The following is a 12,130-nucleotide window of genomic DNA, read 5'->3' as shown; positions in this document are numbered from 1 at the left end:
GCCAGGGATTTATTTTCTTATTACAAAAATAGTTCCTATATTTCTAACGCGTCTCTTTTTGGATGATAGCAAAATTATTCTACAAGACATCCCTTTCCTACATACACTTTCCATATTTTAAAGATAGAAAAAGATACAAAATTTGTCCTCATGTATATGAGGGCATAACCTGAAGTTAATGCTGCTATAGATTTATTGCAGGAAACAATTGAAGATTGCCTAAAGCTGCACAATTAGTTAACTGTGGAGCTATATGTTGATGGTATCACCTCTGTGTATGTTATTGCTCTGTAAACAAAAAGGGTTTCTTTAACTTGACTTTCAAAACTATTAGGATCCAGAAGATGTGGTGTATATATATATCTATATATCTATATATATAATCTCAGCCATAACAAAGAACAAAATTTTGCCATTTTCAGTAATGTGGATGGACTTGGAAGGCATTATGCTAAGCGAAATCAGACAGAGAAAGACAAACACCATGTGATACCACTTATATGTGGAAGCTAAAAAATGCAAACTAGTGAATATAACAAAATGAAGCAGACTCCCAGAGAACAAACTAATGGTTACCAGTGGGGAGAAGGAAGAGGGAGGGGCAATATAGCGGTAGGGAATTAAGAGTTACAAACAATTAGGTATAAAATAAGCTGCAAGGATATATTGTACAACATGAGGAACATAGCCAATATTTTATAATAACTATAAATGGAGTATAACCTTTAAAAATTGTGAATCACTGTATTATATATGTACAGCTGTAACTCATATCGTACAGCAACTATACTTCAATTTTTTTAAAAAAACTATTAGGATCCATAATCTGGCTTCAGAAAAATAGAATAAAGTTGACCCTGTCTATAGTGGAACTAATTTCTCTGTCTCCTTAATTCAAGAAGAGAAAGCCTGAATGTCTAACAGATTCCACAAATTTGTTTATATGCATAGTACATGCACACTTCATAAACCGTAACTCTGGAGATGCAAACATGTAACTTTATTTTAATACAATACAGCTTAATCTCTACTGCTATTTTGAGTCTTCCCTTCTGGCTGCTGCAGAAACTTAATCTGGTTATAGTCAAATAAACTCAGTCAAGTCCAAGGATTTCTCTACCAATCCAATTTAAAGACTCAGTCACACACAGTATTTTTCCCTATCCTCATCTCTGCTCTTCCTTGTCTGACCCTTGCTTCCATACTTGGCATGAGGCTGATTTTAAGTTCCAGAGGCAGATGCAAATGTTGTAGCAAAATTGAGAGAAGAGAGTCCACTTTTAGATCTTAAGAAATAAGGTAATGAAACATATAAAAGCTGATGGGACCAAAGACTTCTCACGTCATCTTATTCCATATGCATTTCTCTCCAATATCTTCCAAACTGGGTCTATATTAGTGCTGATTTTGAAGGTGAGAGTTGCACTTAAATCAGGCTTGATCTGAACTTACATATAGATAATAAGTGAACAACAATGTTTTCTACTCCTGTATAACATAAACCTGGATCCTACTGACCTTTTCTTTGAACTGTCTATTCCAATAGATGGCACTGAGCTAATCCTATACTCCCCACTCGCCACCTCCATCATCCTATACCCAATAATCCTTATCTATGAGACAAACCTTCAAGGTGACAGGAGCTGCTAACTGGGCCATGTGCAGTTCAAAGGTACAGGGATCTGTTTATAGTAACCTTGCCAACCAGATACAACTGCAAATGAGTGGATAATGGAGAAGACTGAGGGGAGTGAGGGGGTGGAGACAAACTAAGACTTTGAATATGTTTCCTTGGAGATAACTGCAGACACTCAACCAGAAATGACCGGAGATACCCTGATAGGTAAGATGAGAATCAGAGATGTGAATTTGGGACTTATCTGCACCTTTGGAGAAAATATAGATTCAGAAGGAAAGAAGATGTCCTATCAAGCCCTAAAGGACCCTAACATTTAGGGGTCTAACAGAGTAGGAATCAGCAAAGGAGGCTGAGATGGTGGAGTACGTAGGTGGTGGCCTAATATAAGAAAATTGTATTTTTAAAAGCCATACTTATAAAATAGGTAAACCAAGAATTTGTTATTGATTTTATTGGCATCACAAAAAGAAAATCATACAACTTCATATAACTATCCAACACCCTAAGGTATTTAAAGAATGATATGATCTGCCCAAACTTTGGTTTATTAACAGCTTTTCTGGATTACATCATCCGTGTAAAATGGGACACATGTCTACATGCATTTGCACTTATGTGGCCTCTCTTCTAGAGGTGAAAAGGGTTAGTCATGTTGCCTGACATACTGACTTTACAGGAAGACCATTCAGGAGGTGGATGGTCTAATAACCTTCAATTACCTGATCATTGCCTTGGTCTTCCATTGTAGCCACGGTGAGCAGCTGCCAGGTACCTCTGCTCCGAAAGAGTGACATAGATCTAGAGATGACATGGTGCTGGCACTAGATGCTGCATTACAGAAAAGGAGCAGAGAGGCATTGCCCCTAGGCATTGCTGATCAGCGGAAGGTGAGAATAAAACCAGAGAGTTCTAGTAGGCACTTGAATAGGTGACTCTAGAGCTCAAAGGAGATAGCTGAGCTAGAGATATAAATATGACCGCCAGCAGGAGCTAGCGGCAAGCTTAAAGGAAGAACAAGGATGGATTTAGTATAATCCACAATCAGAGTCTAAACAAAGGACAGGGAGATTGACAAAGAGTAGCCAGTGGGATAAAAGGGAATCAGAAGAACATGGTGTCACAGAGTCAGAATATCAATTGATTCAAGGAGACAGGCTTTAGCTCTTTGGAGTGCTGCTTGTTAGTTGAGTCGGATAAGAAAAGAAAGTGGCCATACACTGTGAAACGACAGAAGTCATTGGGAAAATTAGAAAGATTGTTTTACTAGTGTGATGGGGACAGAAATCAGAGAGATGGGCACGGGCTACAATGTAATGGGAGGTGAGAAAGTGGAGGCACAGGTATTATCATCTCCTTCAAGAAGACTTGCTGTGAAACAGAGATGGTGATACGAAGGTCAAAGGAGAATTCTTAAAGACAGGACAGAGTGGACATAATTTTCTGGTGTTGGAGACCAACCAGGAGAAAGAGTTTACAGCCCAGAGGGAGGGTGGTGGTTCACAGCCTTGGCTGCACCCTGGAATCACCTGGGGGCTTGGCCACTGACACCACGGTCTCCCCACCCAAACATTCTGATTGGTCTGGACTGCAGCTTGGCATTTAGGGCTTATAAAAAGCTCTGTAGATGATTCTTGAAGACACGGTTGAGAGTCACTGACTTAGAGAAATCCTTGAGCAGGTGGGATCTAGGGAACAGGTGAAGAGCCCTTGATAGGTGGGACTATCCATCCCCCACTGTGACAGGAGCAAAGTAGGATACGGGTGAAGGTGCAGGTCTTCTAGACTCAGTGGAAGGAGGATGAGGTTGTTCTCTCCTGTGATTCTGTTTTTCTCAGTAAAGTGTAAAGCAAAATCATCCGTTGAGAGCAAGAATCAAGGAGGGAGTATTGGAGGCTTGTTGGAGGAGACGTGAGAGTTGGGAGGTGGGAAGCAGGCTTACTACATGAACATGGCAGATGGGTCTGCCCCGGTCCCCAGAACCCAGAGAAAACTGCCACAACCCCTTAATTCCTTGGCCTGTGAAAGTCCAAACATTTCTGCCAATTTCTTGGGGATATTGTGGTGGTCACATCTCTACGTGTAGGAATCCTGTATCTCTCCGTGCTGACACCTGTGCTGCCCGAGAAACATCATAAACAGTTACCCAAAACATGTATGAATGTCTAGACGTTAATTGCCACTGGGTGTGGGGCGGTGAGAGGAAAAAAGATTTACAGTCGTCTCTCGGAAGCCCTGGGGATTGGTTCAGGGACCGCCACAGATACCCAAACTCCACGGATGCTCAAGTCCTGTATTTGCCCTTCATATTCCTTGTGTGCCATGGATTCCACCAACAGAGAGGGTAAACATAGTACACAATCTGCGGTGGGTTGAATCCGCAGATGAGAACCTTGCGGGTACACAGACCCCAACCGTGCTGTGGTTCTCCAACTCAGACCACCTCAGAATCACCTGGAGGACTTGTTAAAACACAGGTTCCTGTGCAGCATTCTCATAGTGATGAGGTCTGGGTGGGGCCTGAGAACTTGTATTTCTAACCAGTTTCCAGGGGATGCTCATGCTGCTGGGCAGGGACCACACTCACAGGGCCGCTGGTTTACATAATAATCACAAGATAATAATTACAAAGCACAGGAGACTGTGTTCACTCTTCTTAAAGTTCCACTGGCTCCTCCCTAACCCTAATCCCAGTCTCTCTCCAGCTTTTACTGACTCTTCTCTCTCCCCTTTTGTTTTTCCTTGTCCTCCAAACTCTGCTCTCATCCTCTCTCAGGAGCAAATTCTCTTCTTCTCTCATGCAGAACACTCCAGCAAGCCTTTTTATTTCATTCTTTGAGCTTCTCCAACAGTCAGACTACACATTTGTGCTTCTACACACTTTTCCAGAGCTATTCCCTCCAGAAAAATTCTGGCACCAGTTTTTTTTTTTTTTTTTTTTTTTTTTGCGGTACGCAGGCCTCTCACTGCTGTGGCCTCTCCCGTTGCGGAGCACAGGCTCCGGACGTGCAGGCTCAGCGGCCATGGCTCACGGGCCCAGCCGCTCCGTGGCATGTGGGATCTTCCCAGACTGGGGCACGAACCCGTGTCCCCTGCATCGGCAGGCGGACTCTCAACCACTGCGCCACCAGGGAAGCCCCCTTTTTACATTTTTATGTTAATGATCACTGAGATCTCCCAGGGGGTGTGAATGGAATGGGAGAAAGAGGTTATCTCTTCATTTCTCTCATGCTGTGGTTTTCCCGGCCTAGAAACCAAAGCATAATCCAGCCAGGGGATCTGTATGATGAACCCCACACACAACCAAATACACTGTAGCCTGACAATCACCCAGTTTCGTGCTTGCGTGTGCTAATTCATAACAATGGACTCATAGAGATATGATGTGGCAACTAGAAAGTAGATAAGAAGAGAGGCCATTGCCCAAGGAGAAAAGATAACAAAAGAGGAAATCAGAAGTTGTCAAAATAAAGCCAGGTGAGCAAGATGCTGAAAACACCACACTCCTGACATGGAAGTGATGTCCAAGGTGGCTTGGGACACTGGGCTGAAATTACCCAGGCAAGTACAGCCCTGATTGATAAAGAATGATCAGCTCTGTTGCTGGGGGCCCTTCAGCTTGCTTTGCATTCATAGGCAATTTATCTTCCTTAATCACTAAATCATTAGTGCAGATCAATAGCTGTACCACGTGACGGAGGGCAGGGTTGGATGTCCGGAGAATTATTGGTTAGCTTTGTAATTTAACTGTGCTAACCAGGCTTCAGATCCGTTCCAGGAAGGAGCCCTTCTCTGGGTGTTGGAGAGAAAACTGTACCCACAAAGGCAGCAGGAGTGAGCTGGGTGTTTATTGTGAAGTCATCTTATTTTTCTGACCACTTGGGAACTCTGAATGGTTGAATGTATTTCCCTATTTAAGTTCAAACTGTTCCCGATTGGTAGTCGAGCATTAGTGCCAGAGAGTGTGTTCTGAAAGATTTCAGTGTCCCATCCTGTGCTCAGTACTCAGGTCAGTATTTGATTGTTCTGTTTGGTAGGGCACCAGTCCTTTTCAAGGGGTTCGGCTTTTATCAATCACTTGTTTCCCACCTCATTCCCCATCACTGATTTTCCCTTAAATCTAGCCTTCATCCTAGCACCTAGCACAGCGCCTGGTACATACTTCATGTTTAATAAATGTTTGCTGCATTGATTTAATGATTCCAAGTAAATGCTTTTTAGGTTCACTGCATTTACCATCACAGAGAAGTTGTGAATGTAATCTCACAACTTACCATCTTAGAAAAAGGTCAAAGTCATACATGGTGCATGGGGGACATGTGTTGTGGGTACATGTGTGTAGATTTCTCTCTCTTTTAGCACCTGACACTAAATTAGCATCTGTTATTTCTAGCTTTTCATTCAATGTGATTTTTGCATTTTCCTTTAAACAAAGAAATCTATTAAATTTAGTGTAAAGAAATCAATAAATTTCCAATATCTGGATGCTTTTAATAGTAAAAACATAGGACCAACTTGTATTTTACTATAACATTTGTCTTTATACTATGTGCTTTGTAATTATACATGGTCTTTTATACCCTTCAGTACAGAATAGAGTAATGCACCAGGCCTGGTATTCCTGGGGTAACAATGACCAACACCCCTTTCTCTTGGAGACCCTTGAGCCCAGACCAGAATTTACACCCTCAGGCTAGAGCCATTCATCCATCAATCCACAAATATTAATAGTATATCTCCCCCAACGCTCATGACAACATAATTACCCATGGGTAGTACAGCGGTGTTATTTATTCATTCACACATATTAAGGATCAATGCTGAAGCAGGCACTTGAATGTGGTAAGTAGTGAAAAAGACAATCTGTCCTCAGAGAGCATCTGGCAAAGGTTTTACCAATGAGCTACTAATAAACATGAATTGCAACAGTTGCAAACAATTGCAAAAGACGTTGTGACACAACAAGAACATGTAATAGGAACAGAGCCCTGGCCTCACTGGGGAGTAGGGAGAGATGGGTCAGCGGATTATCTTTGTACCCTCTCCAGCCCCTAGAATAGTGTTTGCATACAACAGCAGTCAGACAGTTGGTTAACTGAATTTTGATGAAGTTTTAATAAAGCTTATGTGAAATGTTTAAGCCCTTATTTATTCTAACCTTCTATTTAAAGAAATAGCATATATCCTTCTTGCAAGTGTCTAAATCATTAGAGTCTCACTCATACTTCTTGTACCCAGTAAGCATTATTCAGTGTGACACTGCAATCAGAAGGAAGCCAGAGAGCTCACAGTGAAAGTTATTTTCAGTGGCATATAGATGACCCCAGATTCAAGGTCCAAAGCTGTTTCTGGAAGGAGCAGGGTGGGAAGGTCTGTTCCAGAATTCATCTGCCAATTCATGTCATTTATAATTCCTTAGGTGAGCAGTTTTTTTTATATATCTTCAAATGATGCTCAAAGCAGGTATCTTCCTGCATTCTGTGTTTCAGAAAGCAGGATCCTTTTCTCATTCAGCCTAACACGGTGCCAGGCCCAGAGTTAATACTCATTAATGTTTGCTGGATTGAATTGATAACCACCGCTCCAAGAGGCAGGGAGAGGATTATTAGCCTCATACTTCAAGAGTAAAAAATAGACCCTGTAGTATTACATAAAAGTTTCAGGGTCACACAGAAAAATCAGGAAACACGCTGGGGCTAAAACCTGGTTACCCTGATTTGGTCAGGGTAAGTTCTTTTATTTTCAGAACCAGAACCATGGGTATCCTTTATTGTGTAATGAGAGAAACAAGGGATAGATGCTTCTATGATGTTCTAATCAACACTGGGAAAGCCTGCCGTTAAAAATAAATAAATAAAAAAAAAATAAAACCAGGTTGTTAGCTAAGAAATCAAACAAGTTTCCTTTGCAAAAAAAAAAAAAAAAAAAAGAGAGAGAGAGAGAGAAATTAAGCATCCCAGCAAGGGCACAGGCTCCCTTTGAGGAAATGTGCTAAGTAAAGAATATCAGATACTTTTCTTTGTAGAACTGCTTCATGAATAATAGTCTGTCTTCTGAAGATATTTAAGTACACTAAAAATTCCTTAACCAGCAAAACTGGAAAAATAACACAAATCAAATAAACTTCCCAAGCTGGCCTGAGCTGTAATGTAATGCAGCGTGTGTGCAGGGAACATACACAGACCCAACTGTTGAGGAATCGCTTGCCTGGGTTTCATGGGCTCGTTCCATTCCAGAGTTCACAGGTACAAAGGCAGGCCTCTAGAGAGGCTGAATTAAACCATTTTAGGAAGACAGTGGCTCTGGACCCTTCCAGGAAAAAAAAGCACAGACTCTGAAAATGCCATTCCCTAATATACTCCAGTGTTTCCCAATTCCCACGGGTGGGAATCATGCCTATAGTGCACACAGCCTGCTGGGGTCACCACCCCTTCTGATTTACTTTGAGATGGAAAAACATATCGTGATGACACTGATTTGGAGTCACACTTGCTCCACAGATGAAGGCACCCCCTCGAAGACTGATTACACTCACCCAGCACGTCTTGCATCTTTCTTTAGTGACGCTCAGCTTTTACATAAAGGGGAGGCAAGTAGAAGTTATTTCTAATCCCTCATTCAAAGTTTCTCCCTTCACTAAAAACGTGAGACATTTTGCCTTCTTGGAGAGGCCAAGCCATTATTTCTTCCAAAGGATCAGAAGCAGAACCAAACTCTGATTTAAGCTGTCCAGCAGTCTCTTCAGAGATCGAATATATGATAGCATTCCTAGCTGTACAATTGTCTTTGATCCCTTTGCCAGGCTTGAACTTAATGACCTTAGAAATGGGACTTGCTTTAACTTTAAAATAGCATGTAAATAAGCAAAAGGAAATTTTCTACCCACGTGGTGATGAATAGCCCTCCTTCTCCCTAAGAGGTTATACAGATACTAAAATCAATATGCTCAGCATTCATTTTTACAGGTTTGTTATAAATTCTTACTTTCTCTGAGGGGGGAGGGAAATTGTAATTTCCAAGGGTGCCAGAAATCAGCTGTAGAAGTGATTCTCAGCATTTCTCAGCCCACAATTTTCTCTTTTGAACTGCCCCACTCCTCCCACCAGAGGAATCGTAAAATAAATGAGGCCGTTCTTTACTACTTGCCTCCTGTAAGTCACCCGGGAAGAGTGGTTATTTACAAGGCATGTTGAAGGTCTGTTCTGGTGGCAGAGGTGCTGGGTAAAGCAGATGGAGGTATTATTGCATAATCACCAGTGGCGCCATGTTTTCTTGTGAGTTTTATTGTGGTGATGGTTGTTTGCCAGAGGTCTCATAGGATCAAGAGGATGTCAGTGGGTCCATGGTGCTGCCATTCCAACTCTATGAGCTCTCTAGACCTAGCTTCTATCAGCTCTCATGCAATTGAGAAGTGTAGCCCCCACCCTTACATACGAGCACACACACACACACACACACACCTCTGCTTTCTATCAATAACAGTTCAGATTGTTGGGCCACTAGAACAGTGACTTGTTTGTCAGCTCATTTTTCCTTTTCATAGTATAATAGTACCCTCCGTGCCCCCCCAGATCTAGAAAAACCTCACCACACCTCTCAAACTAACAAAAGAATTTTAAAAACAAACAACAACAACAACAAAACAACAAAAATCTCAAGAGGCAAATGATTAAGTTTTCCTGTTTTTGTCAGCCTATCAAACAAAGAGAGTTTTTTGGCGTTTCCATGGGGATGTAATTTTTTTTTTTACCCTAGCTTTGGACAACTATATTTTAAAGTGACAGATCTGAATAAAAACAGAGGAAAGAAAGCTCTTCTTTCCACCCTCAATCCTCTTTTAAAATCATAAATAAATTTAAAATTAAAATCAAGCCTCCCCATTTGATTTCCTTGCCCTGTTGTGGATTCATGATTATGCCTGCCGATTTTGAGGTAAGGTTTAATTCAGCCGCTGGAAGGAAAAGGATGGTCTCGAGCTGCAGAACTCCTTCCTATTCATGGTTTGCCACCTAAATTTATGACTTCCCATCAATAATAACCCAAAGCCCAAAAATAAATCCTTCATTTTCTTGGACTTCTCTCTCACTCTCAAAGCTCAGACATCCATCCCCATATCTCATTTTTGCGGTTGCCATTTACTGTGCCACGTTCCCAGGCACAATGTGCTGGACACTGGGGAGACAGTGCCCTGATCCTTTGGACTCAGAGTCATAGTCTATTAGGGGGACAGCTTAGTATTCAAATCCTGGCTTCACCTCTTACCTGCACTATGACCTTGGGATGGATACTTCTCTCTTCCTCAGTTTCCTCATCTCTAAAATGGGGAAAATATTATGCCTTCCTCTTAGAGATGTTATGAGTTTTAAAGAGTTTGTTTTTGTACCACATTTAGCAAGTTTCTGGCATGGAGTAAATACTAAACACATACTTGTTCAAGAAATAATTAAATCACAGAACAATTTCCATATAGTGGAGTGAATGTCACTGCAGCATCCATAGGACACTACAAAACAAGGCTTAATCCAATCTGTGCTGGGAAGAAAAGAGTACAGGGAGACGTAAAGAAGGGGGGAAGTTATCATTGTATGAAGATATTTAATAAAGACATTGATAATAAAAAAAGAACATACCATATTGTTCTTGAAGAAAAATTAATGCAACAAAGTTAAACTTGTTAACCTTTTCTTAAATAGGTGGTTTCATGTAAATGCAACCACACTTTAAAAAGTAACTTTTTTCTCATGATGAAAGTCTTCTAATAGAAATAAAAAATAAAGAAAGCAAAAAAAGAACTCAGAGATCTACAAATCACAACTACCATTTTGGTGTACTTCTATTCACTTGATGTATTTTTGAATGGTTTTAATTTTTAATTGACAATTAGTTGAATATATTGCCCTTTCAAATATACACACATGTATGTATATAAATGGTAAAGAGTGGACTTTACCTTTCACCTACCCTCCAATCCTAGAGAATCTCCAGAGAAAACAAACTTCAACTGTGTATTTCATTCCAGATATTTTGCTGTAATTTTACATATTAATGTCCATATGTACATCTGTAGAGTTTGGATTTTATTAACCACAGGTGGGATTGTGTTATGCACATTACTCTATACTTTTTTGCACAATATACCTTGGAGAGCTTCCTATATCAGTACAAGCATATTCTTTTTAGTGACTGCTTGGTATGGTTGTACCATAATTGATTTGGTCTTTTATTTACAAATATTTAGATTTCTTCTCATGTTTAGTGTAGTATACCGTGCTACATTGAATGTTTCACATACCTTCATACAAATGTATTTCTGTAGAATAGATACCTAGAAGTATCTTTGCTTGGTCAAAGTGAATCCACATCTTAGACTTGCATAGATACTGCCAAGTTTTTTAAAGGATGCGGTAGTTTATAATACAGCCACAGCACATGAGCGTATCCATTTCTTTAAACCTTCATTGGCACCAGGTGTTACCATGTGTTTTACTATATGCCAATATGTTAGGCAAAATATGGTATTTCCAACTCAATAGCAAAAAAAAAAAAAAAAAAAAATTATTGGGCAAAGAACCTGAATAGACATTTCTCCAAAGAAGATATATGAGAAGCCAACAGGTACATTACAAGATGCTCAACCTCACTAGTCCTTAGGGAAATGCAAATTAAAACCACAGTGAGATATTACCTCACTGTTGTTAAATGGCCATCATCAAAAAGACAAGGGGGAAGGGCAAGCTGGGATGAAGTGAGAGAGAGGAATGGACTAATATATACTACCAAATGTAAAATAGCTAGTGGGAAGCAGCCACATAGCACAGGGAGATCAGCTCTGTGCTTTGTGACCACCTAGAGGGGTGGGATAGGGAGGGTGAGAGGGAGACACAAGAGGGAGGAGATATGGGGATATATGTATACGTATAGATGATTCACTTTGTTATAAAGCAGAAACTAACACACTATTGTAAAGCAATTATACTCCAATAAAGATGTTTAAAAACAAAAAGGACAAGAGAGAACAAATGCTGGCATGGGTGTAGTGTTTCTCTAACCCCTGTATTTTCTGTTAAGCGGTTAGTTCTATCTAGAGACTCAATCAGATTCATCTATAAGTGAATTATTTTCTGTTTTCTTTGGAGGGGGGCAGAGAGAGCACTTAAGAACTATATACTTCTTAAGTTATATGCTGTGTGCTTCCTGGGTCATTCATCCCATCAGGAGACTCATAATGTCTGCTTGTCCCTCTTTTTGTGAAGTTCAGATTTATCAGTAGGATCAGGTTTTATCAGTCTCATCCATCCATTATGAAGTTCCCCATTAGCCTTTTAACAAATGATTTTAGCCTAGATCCATTATTTCATTAGGGACTGCAAAACGGTGATGGTCTCATCTACCATTCTTTCTGCATTTATTAGCATCTATTATTTGGGTGCCTTGAGGTAGTAGCCATATAAGAAAGTCTAGATACATGGCTCTTTCTTATTTCTAAGTTTTTAA

At 40.4% G+C, this 12,130-nt stretch overlaps 1 protein-coding gene across 1 annotated transcript in view; it reads left to right on the top strand.

Moving 5' to 3' along the window:
* Positions 1 to 12,130, top strand: part of F13A1 (coagulation factor XIII A chain) — a 136,695-nt gene that overhangs the window by 38,921 nt on the left and 85,644 nt on the right. The gene's annotated exons all lie outside the window — the stretch shown is intronic.

Source organism: Mesoplodon densirostris, chromosome 10 (assembly GCF_025265405.1).
Source record: "Mesoplodon densirostris isolate mMesDen1 chromosome 10, mMesDen1 primary haplotype, whole genome shotgun sequence".
Taxonomy (NCBI): domain Eukaryota; kingdom Metazoa; phylum Chordata; class Mammalia; order Artiodactyla; family Ziphiidae; genus Mesoplodon; species Mesoplodon densirostris.
Note: the sequence above shows the minus strand (reverse complement) of the source record. Positions and strands in the feature narration are given on the sequence as shown.